Source organism: Monodelphis domestica, chromosome 7 (genome assembly GCF_027887165.1).
Source record: "Monodelphis domestica isolate mMonDom1 chromosome 7, mMonDom1.pri, whole genome shotgun sequence".
Lineage (NCBI taxonomy): Eukaryota > Metazoa > Chordata > Mammalia > Didelphimorphia > Didelphidae > Monodelphis > Monodelphis domestica.
The window spans coordinates 288,598,274-288,626,029 of record NC_077233.1 but is presented as its reverse complement, the minus strand read 5'-3'; the positions used below and the strand labels follow the sequence as shown (position 1 = coordinate 288,626,029).

Here is a 27,756-nt window from a genome sequence, read left to right as displayed (position 1 = left end):
CCGTTTGCAGACTCTCCAGTGAATAGATTCCTGTTTGTGCATTTCCCAAGATGTCTCACTTCAAGCCTGCAGCAAGAAGCTATAGAGGGGGAGCTTCAGAAGACCTTTACGGGGTCCAAAGCACAGAGAGCCTCACTGGAAAACAGATCTGTGAAAACCCCTTTGTCTTTGTCAATTAGTCATTGGGATCCAGCAGCATTTACTGATACTGGTTCTCCTCTACTTAAGGACAGAAACACCCTGATTTTTCAAAGCAATCAGCCTCCTCCTGCCGTCTTAGTGGGCTTTAGAAACAGAAGTCTCCGTGGTACAGTCAGGGAGAAAGTCTGCTCTAAGGCAAGAAATAGTTACTGAGGTTAACTAAAACCTCTCAGTGCCACGTACTCAGTTTTAATTCTGCTAAAATAGCCTAATATTTATATGAATTGAGTGAGTGGATATGAAAAAGCTTTTTGTCCATCTCACTAACTTTTCACTGGAATTATGTGGAAGAATTAAATGGATTGTTTTGTTGTTGTTTAGTGGTGAACAATTCTGTGAACCCATTTCTAGTTTTCTTGGCAATGGACACTGAAGTGGTTTGTCATTTCCTTCTCCAGCTCAATTTATGAATGAGGAAACGGAGGCTAAAAGGGTTAAGTGACTTGCCCAGGGTCACACAGCTAATTAAGTGTCCAAGGTCACACTTGAATTCAGATCTTTCTGTCTCTAGGCCCTGAGTTCTTTCCACTTTACAACCTAGCTGCTCCTATGAATTCGGATGGATTATGTTCTCAGGAAAATGGAAGCAAAGTATGGTTTGAATAGGCCTGAACTACTTCTACCTCAACACAACAAGGAATAAATTATTTATTAAACATAATTCAATGAAGCTCTGTCTCAGTGATACTTCATTTTTTGTGTGTGTCATGGAACCCTTTAGACATCTGGTGAAATCTAAGTTCTCTTTTTGGGAATAAAATGTTCATGCATAAAATAAAATAGACTGGATTTCCATTTATTTTAAAATATACATATAGAATATTTTCAAAACCCTTTCATGGACTTCAGGTTAAGAGCCTCTACTCTAATGGAAAGTCCAATGAATGTTTTAGTGCATGGATTTAATGCCAGGGATCATATCTGATTTTTTTCTTTGGTGGAAAAACCAATGCTGCATCTATAAGGTCAGAATTAATCTGATTTCCTTGGCTCATGAAGGGCCAAGAGTTCTCCTTCTCACAGGCTAGGTAGGAGCAGGAGAAGAGAAGCACCTGAGAATGATTTCTGCTAAGTATACTCTCTGAGCATCTTCCTGTCCACATCTGAACAGACAGGAAACCAAATGGTTCCCGCCATTTTGTATATACCTTTAATGAAATATTGCTCACTAGGCCAGTTACCATTTGGACATTTTGAGCTAAATGTTTCTTAGATATTCAAATTCAACATGTCCAAAAGCAAATTTGTTCCATTTTCCCCCAAATCTGCTCTTGTCCAAATTTCCCTCTTTCAGTCCAAAATATCACCACATTTATAACTGCAGAGCCATCCTTAATTCCCCGCTCTTCCCCATCTCCTCCCCTCTAGTCACTCAATTGCCAAACCTCACTTCTGCCTCTACGGCATGTCTTGAATCTCTCTACCCACGGCCACCATTCTAGTTCAGGTATCAGATCCTCTTTAGGGCGTTTGTTGTTTGTCTTTTAGTCATGATTGCTTTGCTTTGGTTTGTGTAGGAACTTTTTAATTTAATGTAAAGTTACTTTAGATTTCATAAAGCTTTCCCTGTCTTATTTTGACCCCAAACCTTCCCTTATCCATAGATCTGCAGGTAAACTATTTTGTGTTCCCCAAATTTGTACGGAGTATCACCCTTTATTTTAAAGTCAGGAGTCTGTTTTGACTTAACTTTCCTATATGGCATGAGATGATGTTCTGTGCCCAATTTCTGCCACACTGCGGTTTTCAAGTTTTCCCAGCAGTTTTGTTAAATAATAAGTTCTTCCAAAAGCTTAGATATTTGGGTTGATCAAACACTAGGTTACTGTGGTCATTTCCCATTGCAGGTTGAGTACCTACTCTGTCCCCTGTTCTTCCACTCCATTTCTTAGCCAGTACCAGATAGTTTCGATAGTTGTTGCTTTATAATATCATTTGATAATAACGGCAGCTGAGCCACCTTTGTTCTTTTTGTTTCTATTAGTTCCCTGATCTTCTAGGTCCTTTGTTCTTCCAGATGAATTCTGTTATGATTTTTTTCCAGTCCTATGAGAGAATTTTTTGATAATTTGATTGGTGTGGCACAGAGTAAGTAAATTGATTGAGGAAGAAGGATCATTTTTATTATCTTGCCTCAGGCTACCAGTGAGCAATTCATGGTTTTTCCAATTGTTTAGCTCTCACTTTATTTGTGTGAAAAGTGTTTTGTGGTTGTGATCATAGAGTTCCTGAGTTGTCTAGGCAGGTAGATTCCCAGGTATTTATATTGTCTACCTAACCCCACTTTCCAGCCTTCTTAGACTTCACTCCCCTTCCTAAACTCTGTGTCATGCTGAACTGGTGCTGTTGTGCCTTATCTGTGACATCCAACCTCCCATCGATGCCACCTTTGCTGGCTGCCCCTCATGCCCAGAATGCGTCCCCTCCTCCCACTGCCACTTCTTAAAAGAGTTCCAAGTTTGCACCAAGGTGTTTTGGTTTTTTTGCCACCTTCTGCATGAAGTCTTACTTAACCTCATTCCTCCTCTCCCAGCCCCTAATGATCTTCTTCTAAAAATATGTTGTACTATATTGTTTCTAATTTATGTACACTTTGTTTGATCATACAGTTTTCCTCCTTCCTGGTCCTATATTTTCCTAACACAACAATGCCTGGTGAAGAATGGGGGATGCCTTTCCACTAAATAATGAATTATGAAGATGTGTATGGATGTGGAGATAACAAAAGAAGCAGAACTCAAAGAATCACATATACAATGACTATGAGATTGTCAAGGAGATCACATGAATAAGTCTAATTGTGGGTACCCGAAACATCAGTGATGGTCCTGGAGCACTGATTATAAAATCAAGCAGAAAGGGATTCGAGGGCAGAAAGTCACAGATATGGTAAGATGTTTTCTCTGTATATTTTTTGCTTAACTTTTTTATACAAGGGAAAGTGCAAGTCAAGAAGTATAAGGGGGGAGCATAGGAAAGTGGTGGGAATATATCCAGAAATAACTATGCTATAAAAATGACCTATACCAGTAAGATTATTCTTTCAGAAATTTGAAAAATTCAAGAATAAAGAGCAAGCATCCTCCCAAAGTGACAGAAGAAAATTAAATAACATCGGGAGGCTCTTCTTGGGGACCCAATCTGTTCTATGGAGCCCACGGTGTACCACATTGGGTAGATTGCTCCCCACATAGGACGGCTTACTGTCTGGTACTGGTAATGAGGTCCTTTACCTCTCAGACCAATGCTTCTCTCCACCACATCCCCAAATAGCAAAGGCTACATCCCCCCCCCCCTTTAAGAACCCAAGGCCTTTCTTTCATGGCCTAGTGCCACACCACAACGCCTAGGTGAAAAGAAAACTGGCTATAAATATTTCCACTATATAACATCAAATTTGGCTTGGTTCCATTCAACTTTATTGACTAGGACTTCTTTTTAATATTATGTTATTGGCATTTGTGCCACTCTAATCCCAATTTAAGCAAAGAGTACAGAAGCGATCATTCAGAATACATAACTTCCTCTCATTGTCCTAGAAAATCACAGCATTTCACTAGAGAGAAAACAATTACAGGAAAAAAACAAGCACACACACGTAGGGTTGGAACTGGTAGATTAAGGAGTCCTCACTCAGGTCACTGGACAATTTGGGAGCTCTCCTAGCACATTTCTACAGTAAATTCTCTGAAGGAGATAGACCTCAGAAACCTAGTCCACCCCCAACTTACAGATGGAGAAACTGAGTTAAAGAGAACTTAAGTGCATTGCGTAAGGTCACATACAGAAGGCAGCAAAGGTCTGAACTCAGATTCTCTGAGTCCAAAGTCAGCACTCTATCCACTGTGACATATTGTCTTTTTTTATTACATCATCTAAAAAATATGCCTGACTTCACCTTTCATGGTTCATGACACTGGCAAAACCTCTGGAGTGAATTATATGTTGTATTTGCTCCAGATGCATTACTGGGTCTTTTTCCTCCCTGCTGCTAGTTGTATACAGAGACCTGTACCAAAACTAGAAAAAAAAGGTAATAGCTCATCAATCATGTACAAATAAACAATTAATCATTGCAATTCTCCTTCCTTGGAGTAAAACACAGCACTCTAACATTTCTGGAGGAAAGTGATATATCTGGAAATCAAGGAAATATAAAAATAATATTTTTATTCTTTTAAGTTGAAAAGCAAACACTGAATTATGCATTTATTGAGCCCTTAAATATGCAAAATACTGCATGAGTTGAAAGTAAATATATGACTACTCTTAAGACATTCGCAATATTGTTGGAGATAAAGGACCCCTGAGAGGTCCATGCAACCAGAATTAAGTTCACAGGATGGGGAAAAAGTGTCAGGTTAAGTCAACAAGCATTTATTAAGCACCTACTATTTTGTCAAGTACTATGCTAAGAGCAGGAAAATCCAGTTCCTACTCTCAAGGAGCCTACAGTTACATGGGGAAAATAATATGCAAATAACTATGTATACACAAGATATAGGAAAATAAGTTAGAAATCATCAACAACGGGGAGGCACTGAAACGGGAAAGGCTTCTTGCAGACACTCTGATTTTTACTGTGGCTCAAGACATAGAGTGTCTTGTACCAAGAAGAGCGGGGAGGCTAGTGGCACTGGATTGCAGTTAAGCCTGCAGGAAGGACTCAGGTTATGAAAGACTTTAAAAGTCCAACAAGACTTTCTATGTGATTCTCTGCGTGATGGAGAGTCACTGGAGTTTACTTAATGGGGATGCTGGGTGTGATAGGATCAAACCTGCACTTTAACGTCAGTTTGACAGCTAAAGAGAAGATAGATGGAGTGGGTCAAGGCTTGAGAAAGGAAGACAGTTCAAGAGTAGGGTAATGAAGGTCTGTACTGCAATGGGGGCTGTGTCAGATGAGAGGTGTTCTGAACGGAGAGAAACCACAGGACTTGGAAACCCTGGAGATGTCGTTGAAAAAGAGTAAGGGGTCGAGGACAACACTAAGGCTGGCTCAAGTGACTGGAAAATGGTGGGACTGTTGACAGCAATGGGAAATTAGGAAGAGTAGAAGGTTTGGGAAGAAGATATTGAGTCCAACCATGTCATCTTCCTATTCAATGAACTGTAGGGGCTCCCGATCACTTCCAGACTCAAATACAGAATCCTGGTTGCTTTTCAAAGCCTTTCATAACCTAGCCTGCATCTCCTCACCACCTTTCCAGTCTTCTTATACCTTTTTAATCACCATATATTTTTCTATCCAGGGACACTGGTTGTTCCCTAAGCAAAACACACCATCTCTTAGCTCTGGGAATTTTATTTGGCTGTCCCCAGTGCCTGGAACTCTCTTCCTCATCTCTGCCTCTTGACTTCCTTCAAGTCCCAACTGAAATTATAACTTCTGGAGGCCCTTTCCAATCCTCCTTAATTCAGGTGCCTTCCCTCTGTTGATTATTTCCTAGTTATACTATGTCCTATTAATCATTTCTCTAGCTTCTTTGTATGTATTTGTTTAGCTTTGTCTCTTCCATGAGATTACGAGCTCCATGATGGCAGAGATTGTCTTTGGCTTCTTTTTGTATTCCCAGAGCTTAGCATAGTGTCTGCCACAAAGGTGCTTACTGACTGCCTCACTGAGGTCCAGTTCCTATCTTTAAATCCAAAGCACATACAGTGTGCGTAATAAGGGCAAAAGGGCAGGGCATCTTTTCTACCTTCCTCACAAAATACTAGCAAGATTAGGACGTTTGCACCAAAAGTGGCTGTGCAAGCTCTGGGATAGATGATAGGCAGAGAAGGAGCATTGGTGCACTGGGTGTATATATAGCCTGGGTCATCTTTGTGAGGAGAAAAGGAAGAGTGAGGGAAAGATCTGCTTCTTGCCAGATACATCTTCTAGAGTGGTGACATGTTTTCTTTGTCTTTTTCTGGAGTAGCAGCTTCAAGGGTCAGTAGGTTTTCTGCCCTGGGCAACTTTCTTAGAAATACTGCTTCTAGGCTTATTGCTACAACTTCCTGGATCTCTTGCTAAGATTTTATTTTTTCCATCTTTGGACAAAACTTTGGAAAGCTTGATGTTCTCAGGTATATCTCACTCTCCTGTCTTTTCCCTTTCATGCAGAGGCAACCTTCAGAGATGGGAACTCCCAAGGTCTAATAGGTCCTTTCTCTTTCTAGGTTGTTGTTTTTTAATTGAGGCTTGCCTTTGAAACTAGAATCCAAATAAGGCTCTAAAGAGATGCATCTCAATATTACCTCCATCCTGTATTCATGTTTTGTGTTTGAAGAGAAAATAAATATTTATATTGGTACTAACATTTCCAATATGAAGAAATTAATAGGTTGTGTAAAAAGGAATTCTTTATTCTTTTTTTTTAATTTAATGGGGACTTGGAGATCCTCTTACCATAGAGATGTATTGGGATTAACCAGCCCATAGAGACAGGGAGGAGGAACCATAGATACAGGAAGTGAGGAAAGAAAAGGTTATAAAAGGGGACCAGCATTAGTTGGTCGACCTGTTAGTTGCTGACAGTTAGGAGGTCAGTTGCTGACAGGACTGGGAGTTGCTGGAAAGTTGGCTGCTGGGCTTGAGTTGGTCATTGGGGGTTGGTTGCTGGTGGTGTGGGTTGGTGATTAGGTCGATATATATTGATTATGCCTGGTGAGCTGAGCTGAAGGGTCTTCAGCTGGACTTTCTCTAACAGCAGTTAGGCAGTTATATCATCATTTTCAACCTCCCACTAATCCTCAATCTCTTCCTCTCTTCTGGCTGCTTCCCAGTTACCTACAAACACACCAATATCTTCTCTACCATCCATAAAAAAACCTTCCCTTAATTTTAACATCCCTACCAGTTATTATCTAAAGCTCTATATGTTGTCATCGTATGTCACCTCTCTTTTGTGGCTAAACTTGAGGAAGTCGTTGATAAGTGGTACCCATACTTTCCCTTCTAAAATTTTGGAGCTTCTATCATTCAATTGCAACTGTTCTCTTTTAAAGTCACCAGTGACCTAACTGACCGATCTAATGGCTCCTTCTCAATCCTCATCACTCATCACTCTTTGCAGCCTTTAACGTTATTACGTCCTTCTCTTTGACACTCTGTTCTCTAGGTTTTCAGACACTGTTGTGTTTTGGGTTCTCCTACCTGTCTGACCACTCCTAAATCTCTTTTGCTGGTCTTAATCCAGATTAAGCCCTCCATTGATGGGTTAGTTCTAAGATTCTGTCCTGAATCCTCTTCTTTTTTTTCCTATATACCTTCTCATTTAATGACCTCATCGGCTCCTACATATTGAACTATCATCTTTACAATAGATGATTCGCAGATCTATTCATCCAGCTCTAACCTTTCTCTTGAGCTCCAGTGCCAAATCAAGTCAAGTCAACAAGCATTTATTAATCACCTACTATGTGCCTGGCACTGGGCTAAGCATTAGTGCTAAAAAGAAAAGCAAAAAATACAATCTCTGTTCTCAAGGAGTTGGCCGTCTAACGGGTGAAGCACGCCAACGACTGATTACCAGCTGAATGTCCCAGACACATCTCAAACTCAACATATCCAAGACAGAAATCCTTATTTGTTCTCCACAACCCTCTCTTCTTTTGAATTTCCCCATTATCGTCGAGGACCAGTATCCTCCCGGTTATTCAGGCTCACGACTGATATCCTCACCTCCTCATCCTCTCTCTCTCAGTCACCAGTAGGGGCTGGCTCATGCAGAGTCATTGCCTCAAAGCTGCTGTCTGGCTAATTTGTCCCCATTCCAGACTACCCTCAACTGCCAACAGACCTTTGAAAAGTATAGAATGGATCATGTCACACCTCTCTTTTAAGTCAAATCCAGGGGCTCCCTTCTGCCTCTAGGACTAAAGAGAATGTCTTCTGTTTGGTCTTAACACTTTCGTGACCACCTTCCCTATTTATTCTTGATTCCTCCCTGTGTGTGACACCAGCCTTCTTGTTATTCCTCACACATGGCACACTTGCCTCCTGACCGTGCATTGTCCTTGGCTATCCACCCTGCCTCGAATATTCTTCCTCTCACCTCAGTCTCCTGGATTCCCCCATTTCTTTCAGCCCCCCCTTTTTGTGAGACCCTTATGAGACAATCTCTCATTTCCACTCTAAAGCTCTTGTGCATACATGCTTGCTTTCATACTGTCTCTCCCATTGGATTAGGAGCCTTTATTTGTATCCTCAGAGCTTAGTATTGTTTCTTACACATAGCAATTGTTAATAAATGCTTCATGATGAGGAGCATCTAATATTTATTCCTTTTGAATTGTAGAACCATATGGTGTGTGTATGAAGATATAGTTCACATCTGTCTATTCAACATATGAGGGTGAGAGAGAGAGAAACTTCTTTTTCCATTTCTAGAGACTCATTGGACAATTGTTTTTAGGAAATTGCAAGATGAAATCAATCAGCATGAAATTTCAGCCAATCAAGACAACTTTACTACCAAAGAGGCAGAGGTTGTCATGTAAGGCCTTTCTTAAAGGACCAAACACCGTTTAATTCATTTGTTACTTTCTATTTTTGACACATGCTCAAAATTTTATGAGTGTATTCGAGTTATAGCAATAAAGGCCCTATTTGTCCAACTGAGCTGCTACTTAATCCTTGTTTTCTTAAGTGATTCAAGTATGAAAAGTCAAAGAGCAGTCACAGAGAAGCACAGCAGTCAGAAAAGCACGATAGAACTGTTCTGCTCAGGGCCGATTCGGGCTAAAATTGGACATCCTACAATTCATCCTTGATGGCAACTTGCAGTTCTACAAAACCGAGACAATGTACAAGCCTTGTCTTAGCTCTTAGCAAAAACGAATGCAAACTGATACATTTTTCGGAAGTTATTAAATACTCACAACTGCAACTAATTGGATAGAAAGTAAAATCTATTATACTATATGATCAATAAACAAATAAAACTGGGATTCTAATGAATGAACAATTCTATGGATATATTTGAAGCATAGCTCTTCCCTCAAGCTATGTCTTGTACCTCTTCATCTATTAATTACAGAGTAGCCGAAACCTCAGTTCAGTTTGCATCTCTATTCCTCAATCTTACCTCCCATAAACGAGCATTTTACTTCTTTCTCCTTAGATATTCTGATCTTATAAATATACCTATTGAATTGCAATCTCTGAGCTTCTAAAGGCAGCATTATAAAGCAAATACAAGTGCTGCACTTGGAAACTGAGTTCAAATCCTGCCTCTTACAGATATGGACAATCAAAAGCTAGTAAATTAGCCTCTGAAAGTCTCAGTATCATCACGTGTAAATGGGGGTAATCATACCAGTGTCACAGTAAGACTCAAAAACAAATAATGTATGTCCCATGCTTTGCAAGCAGTTGTTACCTTTATAAATTTCCCTTCGATCGCACAGTGACAATTATTAACGTCGAACTAATATCACAACAGGAATCAAAGAAGCAAGCAATCAGTCACTCCTATTCCAAGTGTTCAAGCAGGGCCTTAATGATGATTCATAGAAGACAACAGAAGAGATTCCTGCTTTGCAGGATACAAGGGATGTATCCTTGCACTTAAGAAGGGATCCAGGACCTCTGAAGTTCCTTTTGACTCTTTATTTCACACCGAATGCCCAAGATGGTAGGTGAAGGATAGGGATAGGGATTGGACCAGTGATTTCATTGGAATACAGAAATCCCAGATAATCAAAGCTCTATCAGTACAGACCAGCATTGAAAGGGAACTTAAGTGATTTGCCATAGTCACAAAGAATAAGCCACAGGTGGGATTTGAACCTAGAATTTACTTTGAGATCTTCTTGGCTCTCTACTACGTGTTCCTGAATGATACAAAGAGTTAGAAATCCCTGCCATCAGGGAGCTTCCAATCTAACCATAGTTCTTGCAATATATTTTTCTATAGTAGTAGCAGCTGCCATTGAACAGGTGCTTTATAAACCCATTGGCTACAGTCCTGGAAGTTGAGATTTGTGGGTCTCTCCCCACATGCTATTTTGCCAACACTGTTTGATAACATACCTATATTTCATAAATATATCGTGAGGATTAATCACATACATAACGTTTTTACAATGACTATTCTGGAGTAGACCTCCACCCTCAGGTAATGAATTCAAGATCTTTTGCTTCTGCTTAGTTTGTTTTTCTTATAACTCTACCCTAAAGAAGATTAGATAGGGACCATCATCAAACGCAACTTGTCTTCTCTGTAGAGACGTCTTTCAAAATTCAACGTCTTTAAAAAATCAGCCTGAATTCTATTTGCTAAAATCTAGGAGCAAGTCAATTTTCAGAGTAGTTTCAGTTTCATAGAGCCCAGGGACCCACCACGTGAATCATGTGGGGACAGTCCAGTAAGAGGCCAGGGCATTACCCCTCAGCTCAAACCTACTGGCAAGAGTTGGTTGTTAAATTTTCAGTGTGAGCATTTATACCTTGGAAACTGACAAAGGCTATGAATCAGGGCATGAGTTATCGTTTTGTTGATTCTCTAGAATTAAGAAAGGATGAGGGAAAATGTTAATAATGCAGCTTAAAGTTTAAAATGTATTGTATGTCCTTTTTTTTCCTCCACAGAGCCAGTTGTTAAACATTTACCAATATACCATTGGCCCTAACCCAGCAGAGCTAAAATCCATATTCTACCAAAGGTAAGAACCAGACTATTCTGGTCAAGAAGTGAATATTGTAGGCACAGGGAGATATACCAACTCCTGATTTTGTGATTTAAGAATAATATTTTCCCTTCGTTTTCCACTTACTTACTAGAGAGAAATAGCATCTTTCAGGGTGCTCTATTTTTTCTTTTAGTTGGCTTTGTAATACCACCTCTATGTGCAAATGATTAACTGGTAGTTCAATGGTGCTATTAAATTCCACAAATCAAACTGCATAAAAGCAAAATTGGCAGGCACCAGTTTCGGTATAGAAAAATTCAGAGATTGATTTTCAAAGAGACTAAATGAAAAACTGCTTCTGTTTCTCTTTCTGGGTTCTACTTTTGAACGTCCCCATCCTCTCCTTTCGTGCGTGATTCTGCCTGAAATAGAACATAACCGTGATTCTTCTTGTTTTTAAGTTACACCAACAGAAAACAAGCCGTAACTACCCCTTTCATGTTTGCATGAGTTTGTTTCTTTTCCTCTTTTCTCTTTTGACTGCTCTATACTTTGTCATGCTATCCAGCTTGCCAAGAGGGGGGAAAGAGAGAAGGGAGAGAATGAGAAGCATAGGGGGATTTCTAAAAGTAGAACTTTTTAGTAGTTCTGGAAAGCCATCAATGTGAATCACATTTCCATCCCAATGACTTTGACAGCATCCCTAGAATGGGTAGAAGGCCAAACCATCAATTGCCTTTATGATAATTAGATGTTAAAGAAAATTCTATTTTCTTGATGGATAACAAGTGGAAAAATCCATTAAAATAAAAACCCAAAGGCTGATGTCATCCCAAGATCTTTTCGGTAGAGGTTCATTAAAATGCTCTGCCTGTATTTACTTAGGTGCAACCTGTGCTCCCCATTGGCCCACAAAAGGTAGGAATGCTGTTGCTTATAAAATGTACTTACATACATTATGAAATGTGCTCCAGAGGCAAGAAATGATGGAGGCACTTATGTGCGGGGAGTTCACATCCACACTCTGGCCAAGTCAATGAGTAACTTGAGAGTGGATCTTGCCTGTTTCCTAGCAACCAGAGCAAACATTGTACTCTCTCCAATACCCAAGATTTGTAACCATGCTAATCTTGGAGAACTCAACTTAATTAAACATTAGACTTTTAAATTGGGTTTTTAGTGCGCAGCGTCATGTTAAATGATGATGTTCAGCATGCAAGTGTGCTTGGTTGGGTCTGCAGATCTGATCTGAGCAAAGGAAAAGGACTCAGTTAGTTCAGTCTTCATATGGCTCGTCTGCCCTACGGCTTTGTGTTCGAAGTCTCAAGGTCGCGGGGTGCGCTGGAATCTTATGGTTAAAGCCCAGCGAGGAGGCCGCATTTATGGAAATTCTGTTAAACCTTTCACCACTTTGGCAAGTCTATTCTGGCGCTCCTAAACCATTCAAAAGCAGCTCTCAGTTTTCATATGGCTTTATTACTTTAACTTCCAACGGCACGGAGCACAGTGAAGCCATAATGTTTGATGAAGAATATTACCGTTACGGGAAAGCTAGAGGCACAAGCTTTTTTCTTTTTTTATTCAAGCCTGGAATCAAAGTAGCTATTTATAAACTTGGAGTGAACCACCTCAAAGTTGTAAATATCTACCAATATTTCTGTCACCTCGAAATCATGGATATCTTCTTGGAAAAAATGCATGTAGAATCAAAGCTCCCTGAGGAGAGGACAAGGAGGATTATTCACTTTGTCTTTCCGTCTTCCGTGCCTCAAACATTTTTTTCCCTGAGGGAATGAAGATATAGATTTGTGGTTTGGCTAAGTGTAGGGAACTCCAAATGAAGGTACCCCCTTTACCAATGTGGCTGCACAACTGTCCTGCACCTTACTGTTGTTCAGTCATTTCAGTTGTGTTCAACTCTTCCTGACCATATCAGTGGTTTGCTATTTCCATCTCCAGGACATTTTCCAGATGAGGAAACCAAGGCAAAAAGAGTAAAATGACTTACTTGCTCAGGGTCGCATAGCTAGTAAGGGTCTGGGACCAGATTTGAATTCTGGTTTTCCTAACATCACGCCTGTTACTCTATCTACTTGTGCCGCCTAGCTCCTCCAAGTTGTAGTTCAATCTTTCAATCATGTCTGATTCTTTGTGATCCCATGGACCGACCCTAGCAGGCCAATATTATCCAGAGGGTTTCTTGGCCAAGATACTAGAATGAATCACCATTTTCTTCTCCAATGAATTAAAATATGCCAGTTTTAATGATTTACTATAAAATTCAATAATTTCTTTACCAAGCTATAGATATAGTTGAGCAATGTAAACAGAGAACTGGATAAGGAATCCAAAAAACTATCTCAGCTTTTTCACTAACTACTCATGAGACCTTGGACAAGTCATTAAGCTCTCTGAAAAAAAATGCCTGGCCTATCTATTTTCAAAGGAAAGTTGTGTAAACAAAGAGTGAAAAAGTAAGCAAAATGGCTTTTGAAACCAAAATACATTATTAAGTAGGGCATTATTACTATTGTGTAAACTGACACATAACACTAAGTATATTGAACAATTAACATATTTGTATCATTAATGAACATTAATGGATTGATTACTATATTGTATTCTATTGATTTGAATTCAAGGATCTTATAGTTTCACTCAGAAGTCAATATTCCATCACATGAAAATGGTAACAGGGAAATGAGCTGTTTTACTGGGGAAAAAGTACTATGAGAGTACTAAAGTAGAACTGGAGCTCTCACTGGAGATGGGGATTAGTCTAGACGACCTTTGATGTCCTTCCAAATCTTGGATTCCATGATTTTAAGAAGTGCTTCCTGTGAACTTTCTACAATTCATTCTTCCTTTCATATCTGGATCGAATTCCTAGCTGACATTTGCTCCTCGTGTGCCTTCGAATAAATCACTACATCTCTCTGCGCCTCTACAATGAAGAGGTCAAACTAGTTTCAAGGACAGTGGTATAGTGAAAAAGGTGATGGATTTGGAATCACAGAACACGTGGGTTCAAATCCTGACTCTGCTACTACTATCTGTGAGACCTTCAGAAAGTCATGCAATCTCTTTTGGCTTCAGTATCTTTATCAGTAAAGGAAGGGAGGTCTAGAAGGTCTCAACCATCTTTTCCCATTCTAAATCTATGATCCTCTGATTCATAAATTCCCTTTTGACTCTAAATCCCATGATCCTCTCATTCAAAGACTAATACTTGATAGCAAAGAATATTCTCCCTATACTTAGAACACACAAACACACACACACACACACACACACACACACACAAAGATTAAATGATTTATGGAGGGCAAACTATGATTCAATGGTAAAATTGAGATTTGATGTCCATTCTAACTCCCATTATAATGCAAATCATAACTACCTCTTCTTAAAGGGTGTATAAGAGGCAAAGACCAGAAGCAATGGAACGACTGAATTTGAAAGACTGTCTCAGGAGAAGAGGAGACGGAACCCAGCTGCCATCAGGGGATGGGATGGAACTTGCCAGCCAAGCTCTAAAGGGCAGCAGTTGGGCAGCCAAAGGTTCTTTTCTCCAGGATCTGGAAGGAGAGGGAAGTACCCTTCGTTTTGAAGATTACACACATCTCTTAATCCTTTTGCCTGAGCAACAGAAGGTCTGATCTTTCAATTGGTGGCACCTTTAGGATACAGACTTTTTCCCTCAGGGAAAACCCAGGCTAGCTTATTCTAAAGAAGACTCCCTGATTCAAACCCCTGAGATCATCTGTGTAGGGAAATAGCTAGGGATTTCCTCTTTCCCTCTGCCCTCATGCCACTGCAACCCTTTTTACCCAAAGAAACAGACATCTTGACTTTATTGGAGACTTCAATCAGATTCAGTGCGTTAGGAGGGGACTTTCAAAGAACATCATTTAAAGAAGAAGGGCTCAGGGGAATTCTACTCAGCGTTCAGTCCAGTCAGACCTGACTCCATAGATAACAGCCCAACTTGGGGAAGGGGAGGAAAGAAGTGGTGCAACCTTATATTTATCCCCCCAAGTATCTGGCGACTTTGGTTCCTTCTCAATTTCCCCACTAATACAAGGGTCTGCATGAAGCCCCTTTTTCTGAGGCTGCATTGCTTTGGCATAAATTAAAAGTGGTACTTTCTTTCCTAACTATTGTATTGTTTCATGAAAGTAGAAGTCTTTGGAAGCTGAACATGGTTATGTTCTTCCTGGCAAATTTATAATGCGGGATATAGCATAGAATCAGACACCTACAGTCCGTGGACCCAAGAGCTTACACAATGCAAATGCCACATGAAGATGTGTGTGTGTATACAGATAGAATATTTATGCATAGGAACATTCATGTGTATATGTAGACATACACATGGATAGAAGCATATTCATACTCATATACTGACTCTCACGGAGATTCCTAATGACTCCAACCCCCAGAAATTAAGAGAAAATTATTCCATCATCATTTTAACAGCTTCTCACTATTATTCTTCTCTCCTACAAAATTTCATACATCCTGATTAAACTTACTTATATTGTAAAAATTAGGGGTCGTATTTGGTTTTATGTTCATGTCTGACTCTCTATACCTTATTTAATAATAAAAAATTACAACAACTGTACTATTGCTTCACTGTCCACGATCGCACCTTATTTTCATGCTCAGGACCAAGTCATAGAGGAAGCACATAAGAACCTTTAGTACTGCTCCTGTGTCCTACACCCAGTCTCCTCCAACTTAGTCCTACTACATTTTAGAAGCTAAGCGCACAGGACCCTATAGGTGTAAGAAACTTGGACTCCCTGTTTGGCCAGTAAGGAAAGGCGAAGCTATATTTATTTCCGGAACAGTGGCATGGGGATCAAAGAATGGAACTTGGGGAAAAAGATCATCAATTCACTCAAAGGAAATAAACAACATCTCCAGGGCATGAAGCCACAGGAGGAAAAAGGCACTGGAGAAACAGTTTACGCAGAACAGGGTGTTGGGAAGGGTGATATGAGGCCAAAACTGTTCCATGGAATCTAAGAAGGAGGTAGCCAAGCTAAGGTGTTTCTAACATTAATCAATATACCCCTTCCAGATTCATATGGTTTCAGAGCAGTAACGGGCTACAGGGATTATCTAATACAGCCTTTAATTTTATATTTAGGGGAACTGAGGCTCGGAGGGGTTAAAGTGAATTAGAGTCATCCAAGGAAAGCCCGGATTTAAGCCTGCTTCCCCAAGTCCCAAAACCAGTACTCTTTCCATTGTATCACACTGCCTCAATCAGCGTAGCAGAGTCAACCTGTATCATAAAGACCTTAACACATCTCTCAATAGGAATCTCCTTGTGGTCTAGAACAAAAAGGCAAATTATTGGGCTATAAAAGAACAAGTTGTTGTCTGTGTAAATCCTGACTATTGTTTACCTTCCCTCTCTGCAAAATGCGAAAAAGAATGCTAGTTTTTCTCCCTTTCCTCCTTATTTCTGAATAGAATAAGTCACTCTCATAACCTTTGAAGCCCTCAGAACATCCTGGGGAGAAGACGACTCTTAGAAAAGCATAAGGGGATTTTGTTTTGTTTTCCTGTTTTTATTTAAATCTGGAAAGTTAAGAAGCAGCAAAGAAGCCAGAGAACTCAAGGAGATTAAGCCCTTCACCCAAACTGTGGTCATCTTTGTTGCTGAATACTAGCTGAGTCAATATCTCCCATGTATATAAGCTACCCTCAGGAATGAGGTACAAACTTGGGGCCCAGAATTCCAGTGGTGGTTGTTTGTTGTATACACCCTAGAAAGCTAAGGAATGGCAGATGGCAGAAGAGAAAGAGTGTCCCACTTGTCTCTGGTGAGTTGGAGTGCTGGAGTGGCCATCTTTTAACACTATATGGTGGCCCAGACATCAGACATTCAGGGAAATGAGTGGGAAGTGGGGCCCGAAAGTATGGACCCTGTGGGTATGGAAAGTTGGCTTCACTCTGCCCGTTAGAGCTGCCTTGGCAATGGTCTTGTTATTCCGATTGGGGAAACTGTATAAACTCATTTAAGCCCACCCAACAGGCTATCACTTAACATTCAAAGAATGTAACTCTTCTCTTTTTTATGTAGGGAATCCAAATCACTGATTGCTAGTTTTTCCATATCGATTTATTCATTCTTTAAGAAATGGAGAGAAAGTGAAAAGTAGTCAAAATCTGAGACAGAAAAATGACAATATTTGGAATCAGTGGAAAGAAGTAAGAAGTATGAGTTTTACTACAACTCAGATCAATTGGTAGAGTAGGATTGTTTTGTCCCTTGGTTGGAGTTGAGAAATTTCTTTCTCTTCACCAGACTTCCTTACAAAAATGATAGCAAGAGTTCCCCTCTAGTCCTCTGCACTGACAAAAGTCAAAATTGTCTTTCCAAATAGGAGTTAAGTCTGTGGACCAAAGGATAGTCCAAAAGTGCAGTCTTATTCATAACCCTCCATTTCTATGCCCCCCGGGATGCCAACTACCTAGGGAGTACAGATCATAACTCTTCTAGATATGACCCAAATTTACTCTGAGCTCTTCCTAGCCACCCATCTTTCCCCAAGACTTTTTTTGGCTTAGCAAAGGCCATTCCTTGTCTGACCTCCATTACAATGAAATGTTTTCGAGATAGATATATGTTGGTGTCAGTGATACTTCTTAGTCTTTCTTTTCCAGGTTATCATCAGCTCAAAAATTAGCAAAGCATCTTCTCAGTTTTATCTCCAAGTTTATTATAGCCTGGCTTTCCCTAATGGAAGTTTGAGATTGGAGGAAAAAACCTAAAAGATATATCACTTCAAAAACTAGAGTTTATCACACACACCATTGTTAATGGCCCCAATGAACACAAATATAACATAATTCCAGCTCCTCCGCTTCTCACACCTGCTCAACATGAAATCTTTGATTTTTATGGCCCTTTGAGTTCTACATCGAACTTCCCAAAACTTCCTACAGAGTTCAAGACACCAGCCTTTTAAGCAATCATTTTATAAGAGCCTTCCCTTCATTATTCCATGAAGCAAAATAATTCAACGGAAAATGAAATATCTTGAGATTACAGAAGAAATGTTCCAAATGGAAACCAAGAAGAAAATGACTGAGCTAGCTGAAGGGAATTCAAGTCACTGTCCATAGTAGGGGTTTATGAGCCATTTATGCATGTGACTGTGAACAAAATTGCACTTCATTGCAATAGACTTCCTTTCCTTTGTAATCTTAGGCATTTTATTTAATGTGTCTAAAACATGTTTTGAGAGCAGGTCCATAGGCTTCACTAGACTGTCAAAGGGGACCAAGACTCAAAAAAAGTTTTCGAATTCCTAAAGTTTGAGTGGAGAAGGATTTGACATAGTAGTAAAGACGAAGCTTCCCTGACCTGCTGAAGATGGATAAATGGGGAGGTAGGGAGGGTGAGAGAGAAAGAGAGAGGCGAAAAAAGCACAGAAAGAGGGAGAAAACAAGAGATAGATAAGAGAGCAGAAGGATAGAAGCAGGGATAGAAAGCTATGGAAAAGCATGTGTGTATATATATGAATACATATAAAATATATCTAATAAATCTCTTCTTAGGAAAAGGGAAACAATATAAGGGTTGTCTGAAGAAGAATCAGTTTTTTCTATTCTACAAAACAAGAAGGATCAACAGATCGATCTCGTAGTAAAGACATTAGTCATTGGCTACAAGGAGAAAAGTATCCTAGAGGTCAGCGATACCCTGAATGATGGCTATGCAGGTAGCCCCATATCAAAATGAATGAATATACACTGTTTTCCATCGATATTTGTCCAGATATGATTGAAAGTTTTCCCAAAGCTGTTGAACCTAATAGTCAGCATTTATTGTTGATGAGTCATACAGGAATGAATAATATCTCCAGAAAAAAAAAGGTGGAAGGAATTCCTAAGAATTCTGAAGTTCTAGGCAAAAAATGAAGAACTTAAGGATGTATACAGGAAGATATAGAATGTGTTCCATGGTATCAGTGTGGAATTTTGCTTTCTAAACTATTATTATAGTTTAGATATAGAAATGATACAATCTAATGACTAGGAAGAGTGCCAGATTTGGAGTCAGAGGGCTTGCATCAAGTTGTAATATGGTCTTTTTATCTGTATGTGACATCAGGCAGTCTCATGAACATGCCCTAAACACTTGTTTCAAATAGGAAAAAGTATGCTTTTTTAATCAATTTGCCCAAAGAAAGAAAAACTATCATGAAGAGAGAGGACCCAAATATAAAGATAAATAGGCATACAAATCTGTGCACATGTACTTAGACACTTTTGTTCATGTATTATTAGGTGTATTTAATTATAATCTGTTTGGGGGTAGTGCGATAGTTCTCCCTTGGAATATACTCTTTTCTCCTTCCAAAGGAGAAATTTTTATCAAGGTGAGACTGAAGCTCTACCCTCACCACGAAACTGTTGCTAATCTTTTCAGTTTAGTGATTAATCTCTTCCTCCTTAGAATGCCTTTAGCACTTTTTGTCCTCACTATTTGGGGGTGTTTAAATTGTTGTTAAGCTTTTTTACATATGTAAGTATTGTTTCTTCTACTAGATTGTAAACTCCTTGAGACCAGGGACTGTTTTGTTTTACTCCTTTTATTCTTTACTTACCTAGGATAGAGTAGAAGTTCAATAAACAGATGTTGCAATAAATAGGTCTCAGGAATAGGAGAAAAAGCCAACTCAGTATTGAGTTTCTCCCAATATTTCCATTAATGTTTTCAATAATTCCTTTTAAAAACTGAAAACAAATTGATGATAAGTAAAAACACCAACTGAACAAAATGAAATTCAATGATTAACCAGGTAATATCTGGATTATCTCGATAACCAATTTGTTGCTTCCTATCCATTGGAAATCAGCCAGAATACAAAGAAGTAGCAAATATATTTTATAATGATTCTTAAATAACCATCTGTCTGAATTTCTATCTATTTTTATCCCAGCACATTTTTCTAATAAATGTTTCTTAAGACTACAGGTTGACAGACTGCCAAACACAAGGGCTCTCTATTTTACCAATGTCATTTGTTCTCTTGTCAATGTTCACTAAGATTTTGCATATAAAAGAGAAATTCCCTCGTGTTTTTCCTCTAATGATGCACCTGCTCCAAGAGAGATTTCCTCCCTTGACAAAGAAATGTCTCAAATCTGGCAAGCAAAACTGCTTCAGGCTCTTTCTGATAACATCAAAGTTCATTTGTTTATATTAGATGTTTGTGTGAGTTCCTTCCCTTTAAACTCCAGTAAAACATGCTACAACTCCTTTCAAAACAACAGTGAGTAAAAAGTTTCTTGCCGTATATTTTGTATTTTGTCAGTGTATAATTACACTTGAACCCCTGCCTGAAATTAGCCAGGCTGCTACATCTTGAAAGAAATGTGTTTGCTCTAACCATTTCCGTATACACATTTTTAAATGGTGAACATCAAAGTAACCAAACAAGTTCAATATCAAAGTATCCGGTTATTTCTCCTTTTTAACACCGGCATTAAGTCGTTTAGAGGTCATGTTCAATTCCTTTTCACCCCTTCAAAAACAGAGCAATCATGTTTCTTTTCTACATACTTTCCATCTCTAACTTAAAGAAAAGGAGTCCTTTTCCTCCAATGTGTGTGGCATACTTTCTTGAATGTGTAAATGCTCAATTAATAGAGTCTTGCTAGGGAATGCTCTGATTATTGTTCTAATGTAACCTAAAACCTTGGAGCAAGCTTTCAGGGCACTGTGCAGGGACTCGGGATAAATAAAATCGTGGTGAATCTCCCTTAGAATGACTCAAAGGCTGGGCAGACTACCTTTTCTCTCAAACACACATGCAAACAGCCACATGCACACAGGGGCAGCTTCCTAGTTGTTTATGCCTTTTGAAATTCCAACACACACATGAAATACAGATTTCTACTCAGTCCCAACAGATAAATGCGTCATCATTAGAAAACAATCGATTTTACCTGGTTGCAGATTCAGCCCAAAGCCTCTTGGGTATTTAAAGTAACTCTAGGAGAATAGATCAAAGCTGCACATAAGTCATTCTAAAACTGCCTGATATAGTCAGTCCCGAGTTCATTTAGAAAACAGCACTCTGGACTGGCTCCACGCCTGTGGAGTGTGAAGGGACAGTCAGGCTTGTTATACTTTCCCCCTTCCTTAGGGAGTTACCTGTCAGTCAGAAACTGGGAGAAGTTCCGGCTTTTACTTAAGGAGGAGGAAACTGACACTAAGAATAATGCTTCCTTCCTCGGCCCACTTTCTCCAGGAAAAGAAAAGGAGAGGCTGGGTCTCAGCGTGTCTGTAGCCACTAATGATCCCCTGAAAAGTAGTCCCAGTGCTGTTACTTTTCTCCTAAAGGCTCTCTTCCTTGCAAGTGAGATCAGCAAAGAATGCTAGTATTTCCTGTGGAAACTGTATGGCTGCCAGGAGTGTCTCAGTATTTCCCCCCTTTTTCTTTTCTTTAAAAAACAATTAAGGAAACAAAACAGTGCATTTGGCAATGGCCAAAGTCCCATTTGCCTCCACTTACCACCTGCCCAAGAAACTCACCAGGACAGTAAGCCGAGTACCAAACACTTCAGTAAAGTGACCCAAACCAAGCCCAGAAGAATGTGCTACGAAGATGCCAGAGTTCGCTTGCACTGGGGTACAAAGAGGGCTTAATATGGTTCCCAGGTTGTTGTTTCAAGACCAAAAATCAATCAGTGTCTGTCTGGTCTCTGCCTCTCCTCCCCCGTCCTCCTTTCGCCCACTCGCCGTTCCCTCCCCTTACTGGGACACCTCAGCCATGCTGACATCGTTGTCACGAATAGTGGGGGGGGGGGGGGGAGGATAGTGGCACATACAAAACAGGCGCATGAAAAGAGAACAATCCAGGGAAAACCGCGGGCAGGGACTGCAATGCCTGCGCTGGTGCAGCTTTGCCTCCTTTGGCAGCAGCTACTAACTGTTACTATAGCTACATCTTCTAAGCCTTTCAATAGAGAGCCCGCCTGGCCCGGGTTCCAGGGCTCCGAGCTACCTTTTCTTCCTCGCCAAGCAGAGGAGGCGAGGCACAAAGGAAACCACCGAGAGCCAGAGGGAAGTGGTTGCTATGGTGGGGGGCGCACATGCAAACTTGTAGGAGCCTCTAGCAAAGGCCTTGGCTTCCCGCTTTGGGAGCCGGCTTCCGAGGAACTTGGACTCACCCGCGGTGCCCTAGAGCTCTGCTCCTGAGTGGGACGATGCTGCAAGGAGATGGTCGCTGCTCCAGCTACTGCTCGCTCAGGCTCCCTCGCAAAGGGCCCTTACCGGCAGGAAAGACACGCCACCGCAGCAGCAGCAGCGGCAGCAGCGGCAGCAGCCCCGACTGGCTCCCTCCCTACGTCACAATGCGGCCGGGACGCCGTTCTCTTCCCCCAAAGCCCAGGGTTTCGGAGAGGGCTGAAGAGAACTGTGAAAGCGAGGTGGGAGTAAGACAACGGGAAAAGAGATAGGGGACCGCCACGTGACGGCCACAGCCACAAACCACCTCCAGGCTCCGGGAAGAACAGGGGAGCAGGGGCGGGGACGCAGCTGGAGAGACTTGCCGCCGCCGCTGCCCTAGCCGCTATAGCTCTGGCCGCCTCCGCCTCCTCGGCGGATCTGCTAGCACAGTGTTTCCACTCTGACTGACAACGACCCTCCCCCATGGTGCTGAAAGAGCCCCCGTCCCACTCCACCTCCTGACGAGCACAAACACACCCCTCTTTCTTCCTCTCGTTCCCCTGATTCCGTAACCTGCTCTTTCTCTTTCTAAGCTTTCATCTTTTTTCTCCCCTTTTCTGTCCATGCATTGGGGGGTTTCCTTCCGTTTTAACTGTTTCCCCTTTTCTACCCTCTCTTGTTCGGACCCCCCCTTAGCTCTCTTTTCTTTTTCTCCCTTTCTCCCCCAGCTCCTTTTTTGCCACTCTTCTCCTTTCCTAATTAATCTGTACTAAGCCTGTTTGATCAAATGCATTTCCTTAATCCTGTTGAAGGGCTTCAGGGTATCAGTGATGCCAAGTACATAAAGTGTAGGAAGAAGAAAGAGGAAACATACATGGGAAGGAGGGCAGAATTCCTGGAGCTGCTGCATGTTGCTTGAAAAGTATCTTGGGCTAATCCTTCTCCCTGGTAGGGCGCTTGGCATCCCCAAAGATCCCCAGGGGCTTCACCAGCATAGACAGCTTCATTGCTTAACCATAGCTTACCCAGTAGTGAAGGGGCAGCCTGCTCTCCCATGCTAAAGGGAGGGGAAGAGGAAAGGAGATCGACTTTGGTTTAGATCATCTTATTCATATACTCAAACCACGACAATCAGAAAAGTCTACCATAATAATAAATTCTAGCATCCTCTTCCTTTCCCAGGGGGAAGGGGGGGGGGGCTAGTAGAGGGACTGGTGACTATCTTGCCTCCTTTATTTCTTCAATAAAGAGTGAAAACATTTACCAGAACGTTGGCTCACAAACATCTCACTTTTGCCTGTTGGAACGCTTGAAATGATTTTTGAGAAATTCTCTTCTCAGTAGACTTTCTAGCCAAGACAGTATAAAGGAATTCCTGCAACCTGGATATATTATCTTAAACTCCAGCCCATGCTGTTTGCTGCTCCTTGATTGTTTGGCTGAAGCTCCTCATCAGAGACACATATGGGGAAACCACTCTTTTCTAGCATCAAGGACTATCTATCTTTTTACTGTCCCCTAAAGACAAACAGAGAAAGAAAAGTGTCCTGGACAACTTAAGATAATGAAGGATTAGTGATCGTGGCATTCATTAGTTGTTCCAGAAACGAAATCCCAAGAAGGTTGGAAAACCACTTAGTCAGATTGCTAATTAAGTGTGCTACCAAACACTCGGAATGTCAAAGAAAGGAGGTGGCCATTCCTTGCATGAAAATTAAGGAGGAAATGCCTGCTCCCCAGACCTATTTGAAAAAGCAGAGTTCACCTACAGAGTTTCTTAATCACAGAAGGCATTTGACACTAGGACTCACTACTGGAAATTTCTGGCTCTTTGCTCCTCGTCAAACACATCCAACAATTTATTGTCTTTTTTAAATTTCTCATGTACAAAAATGTAAGCATATACCTAAAAATGGCTTTACTATTTGGAAAATACAATCATATAAAATATTGTCAGATGACATCACATGGCACTAAAATACTTGAAAATATGGAGTTTGATTCATCCACATCTGTTTAGAATCAATTTTTTTTGACAGTGTAAGAGGCAATACACAGTTCCCTGCATGCTCCTGGCCAACCACGTGTGCTTGCTGCACTATTTGGCTCTTTGTAAGATGATGAGGCAATCCCCTGTATTGGACACTAAGCAAGAAGAGCAGCTGATTCAATGGATCTTTAAAAAGGAGTGACTTGCCCTCATTTTTCTTCTTCCCTCCTGGCTGCAGACCATGTCATAACGATTTGAGACTCTCTGATGAGGGATGGGAGAAAGGGCTGTCTTTACTCCCCCACCCAGATACGTGGTGATGATACCTTATAATCAGCTAAAGCAGATGTTTTGCTAATTGAGCTCAGTTTGGGCTTTGCATAACCTGGCTGAATTTTCCACATTGTATTTCCTTCCTTGAGTATGGCTAACCAACCATCCACAAATGGACATCTTTAGTCTTAGAGGAAAACTTGTAAGATTGGTGCTAATAGAAGCTGAATCCCTTGGTCAGAACTGACTGATGGCAGAGAGAGAGGATTCTATCAAAAGAAGGAATTCCATCTCTTGGCAAACCTTGGCATTGTTTGGACACTGCAGAGCCAGCGTGAGATTTTAGGATGCCTATTCAGCAGTCCTCAAAGTTGCATTATATCTCGGTGTGCGAAGTATTAACCTTCTGGAAAAGGTTAACAGTGCTGATTTTATTATTATGCTTACTAAGTTTTCAACCAGTACACATCTGTGAGTTTTGTGCAGGTATTTATTTTGTGCATAAAAATCAAATAGCTATCTCATATCTGATCAATGTTGTATACGAAGGAGTATCTAGATATCAGTTGAAACTGCTTTTAAAGTAAATATAATCGATATATAACAGATAATAGACTGGGGAGGAGTATTGCATGAGAGACAAATGGAGCCTGACCTCTCTTTACATGGTCAGGATTCATAAGGATGGATCTAGAACAAATAGACTCCTAATTGGAGAGGGAGACAGCAAAGATCCTTTGGATTTAGCAATGGTTCTAACTGTGAGAACAGTATAAAACTCTGTAAGTTAATAGTAATAGTGACCAGCTTGCTTCCATCCCACCAACTCTATTTCTCACTTTCAATGAAAGTGTGTTTAATACCTTTTACTAGAAAAACACCTTTTTTTTGGTGAAATTACAAACTTCTTTCTTTTTTTTTAATTGCTTAGTACAGCCAAAGAAATCTAAGAGTGAATCAGATGCTCACTGACTTCCTTCAAGAACTTTATTCTTATGGTTATAAATGGAAAAAAATGCTTTTATTTAAACTGGGTATTTTCATTAAAAAAAAAACAACCCAGAGGAATGAAGCAGAGTAGTCAGTATAAGAAAGGTCCCTAATATAATAAGTAACATCTAATAGTGAAAAACAAACATGTTGGAGATGTACTTTCAGACTTTTTTCTCTGTCTTTTTATAGTTTGTTTTTATTATCTCCTATTATGTTCGAGTGCTAGCATGGTTTTCATTATATTTTCACCATTGTTTCCACATGGTTATGTTTATACTATTACTTACATTTTTTCTGGTATACACTTTTCCATATATGCCATCAGTGTGATTGCATATTTTTAAAGGTTTCTCCTAAAAGCACTGCCAAATCCCCAAGCCACCCTTCTCCTACAACAAAGAGTTGAGTCAATTGTATGACAATGATGATTGCTACTCAGAAGAGTAGCAATATTATGAGACCATCCTTTTATTCTGCCCTATTCCTTAGCACCCACTTTTAGAGGTAGCCAATCCCAAAGAGTACAAGCTTTCCAAGCCAGGAACTATTGGTGAGAGTGACTTTAATGTAAGTAAAACTAAAGCTCATTTCCTCCAATTTCCTTTAGGTAACAATTGACTTAGATGGCTTCTTATTTTTCAACTACACGACTGTCTATCCTAGCCCTCTACTCATCTTCCAGACCAGCTCTTCATTGTGTCAAAAATGGATGAATTTGCTGCAGTGAAGAAGAATGGCAGTAGCCCCAAATAAATCACTACCTAAAAAAAGGAAGCATTGGCTTGCCAAGATCTATTAGACTCAACTCTCCATGATTAGCGCAGAGTAAGGGAGGCATCAGCATGAACGGTGCTTTGGTTCTCGTCCTCTGGACTCAGATCAACACGACATCACTAGGTCAGAGTCAGTGTACAAACTCCGAAGGCCCTACCATAGGTTGGGCACAAAGAGCCCGCATGAACGTGGGGATTGAGATGTCTAAATTTGTGAGTCTCATTTCTTTTGAGCTACTTCAGTTCAGTTTTGCTCATAAAGCCCAGCATCCTCCTTGATCCAGGTATGCCATGCTGGCCAGTCCTGTGCCAGTGTCTCCCCCGACTCACCTCCAATACTAAAGCTCTTCAGAGAGACCTTGGGAGTGTCCTTGTATCACTTCTTCTGACCTCCCTGGGAGTTTACCTCATGTGAGTTCTCCATAAACTTTTAGGCAAACATACGCTTAGCTTTCAAACAATCTGGCCAGCCTGTTGGAACTTCACCCTCTATAGTAGTTTGAAGACTTGGGAATTCAGTTGAGAGGAGCTCAGTCCTTCATCCAGTGCCTTATCTTGCCAGGTGACCTTCACAATGGAATTTAAATGGAAGCAGTTCAATTCCTTGGCATGGCACTGAAAGGTTGGCCAGTTTGGAGGCTATGGAAGACCTCTTCTCTCCCACACTTGCCTTCAGACCCTCCCAAACACTAAGCATCTCGGTGGACATCCCTGGAAAGTGCAAGAATTTCAATTTATGCTAACTATGAGATTTCTAAAGTAATATTGTGGTGCCGGTTTAAAAAAAGTCAATCTCAAGCCACAAGTTTGTTGGCCACTCTTAACAATTTAGTTTAACAGAGATAGAGCAAAAGAGAGAAACGTAGAACGGAAATCGAAAGTATTGCCTAGCTAGATACGCTATCATTTGGGTCCAAAGAAGACCAGTTCATCACCTGGCAAGGGCTCCCTCCAGTCCTGATCTCCACATGGAGTCGTGGTAGTCTCGTAGGGTCTTCAGCAAGGGTTCCAGAAACACAATCCTCTTCCTTCTGCTCCAGTCACCCATTCAGCAGGCGTCCAGCGCAGAAAGCTCCAGCCCAGCAGAGTCCTCCTCCAAGAGAATCTCCTCTACCAGTCCGGCTCCAGAACTCAGAGAGAATGACTGAATCCCCAAGCTGGCCTTTTTAAAGTAGTTTTCTGGATTCTACTTCCTGCCGATCCCCCACTTTACAGGAACCAATCACAGTCTTTCAATTTGCTTAGCACTGCCCAGGGGGTGGGCAGTGGTCTCTGGAGTTGTCACCCACTCTAGAAAGTGACTTGTGAACTCTCATACTGGTAAGATACCAAGAAGGGGTACTTAATTTGATTGATTAACTTAAAAGTTGCTGATTGAAAGACAAAGAGAGTTTGAGTCACTCTTCACAAAAGTGTATTGTGGGGGGCAGCTGGGTAGCTCAGTGGATTGAGAGCCAGGCCTAGAGACAGGAAGTCCTGGGTTCAAATGTGGCCTCAGACACTTCCCAGCTGTGTGACCCTGGCCAAGTCACTTAACCCCCATTGCCTAGCCCTTCCCACTCTTCTGCCTTGGAACCAATACACAGTATCGATTCCAAGATGGAAGGTAAAGGTTTTTTGTTTGTTTGTTCGTTTGTTTGTAAGTATATTGTGAGGGTAGGTGATCTTATCCTCCAGCATTCAAAATTTCTCTGTTTGCAATA

At 40.7% G+C, this 27,756-nt stretch overlaps 1 protein-coding gene across 2 annotated transcripts in view; it reads right to left on the bottom strand.

Moving 5' to 3' along the window:
- The window catches only part of SNCAIP (synuclein alpha interacting protein), a 222,024-nt gene extending 199,872 nt beyond the window's left edge, over positions 1 to 22,152 (bottom strand). For both annotated transcript variants that reach the window (XM_007497827.3, XM_007497829.3), the window contains exon 1: positions 22,027 to 22,152. The gene's annotated coding sequence lies outside the window, so the exon portion shown is untranslated. The remainder of the gene's footprint in view (positions 1 to 22,026) is intronic.
- Between the last annotated feature and the right edge of the window lie 5,604 nt (positions 22,153 to 27,756).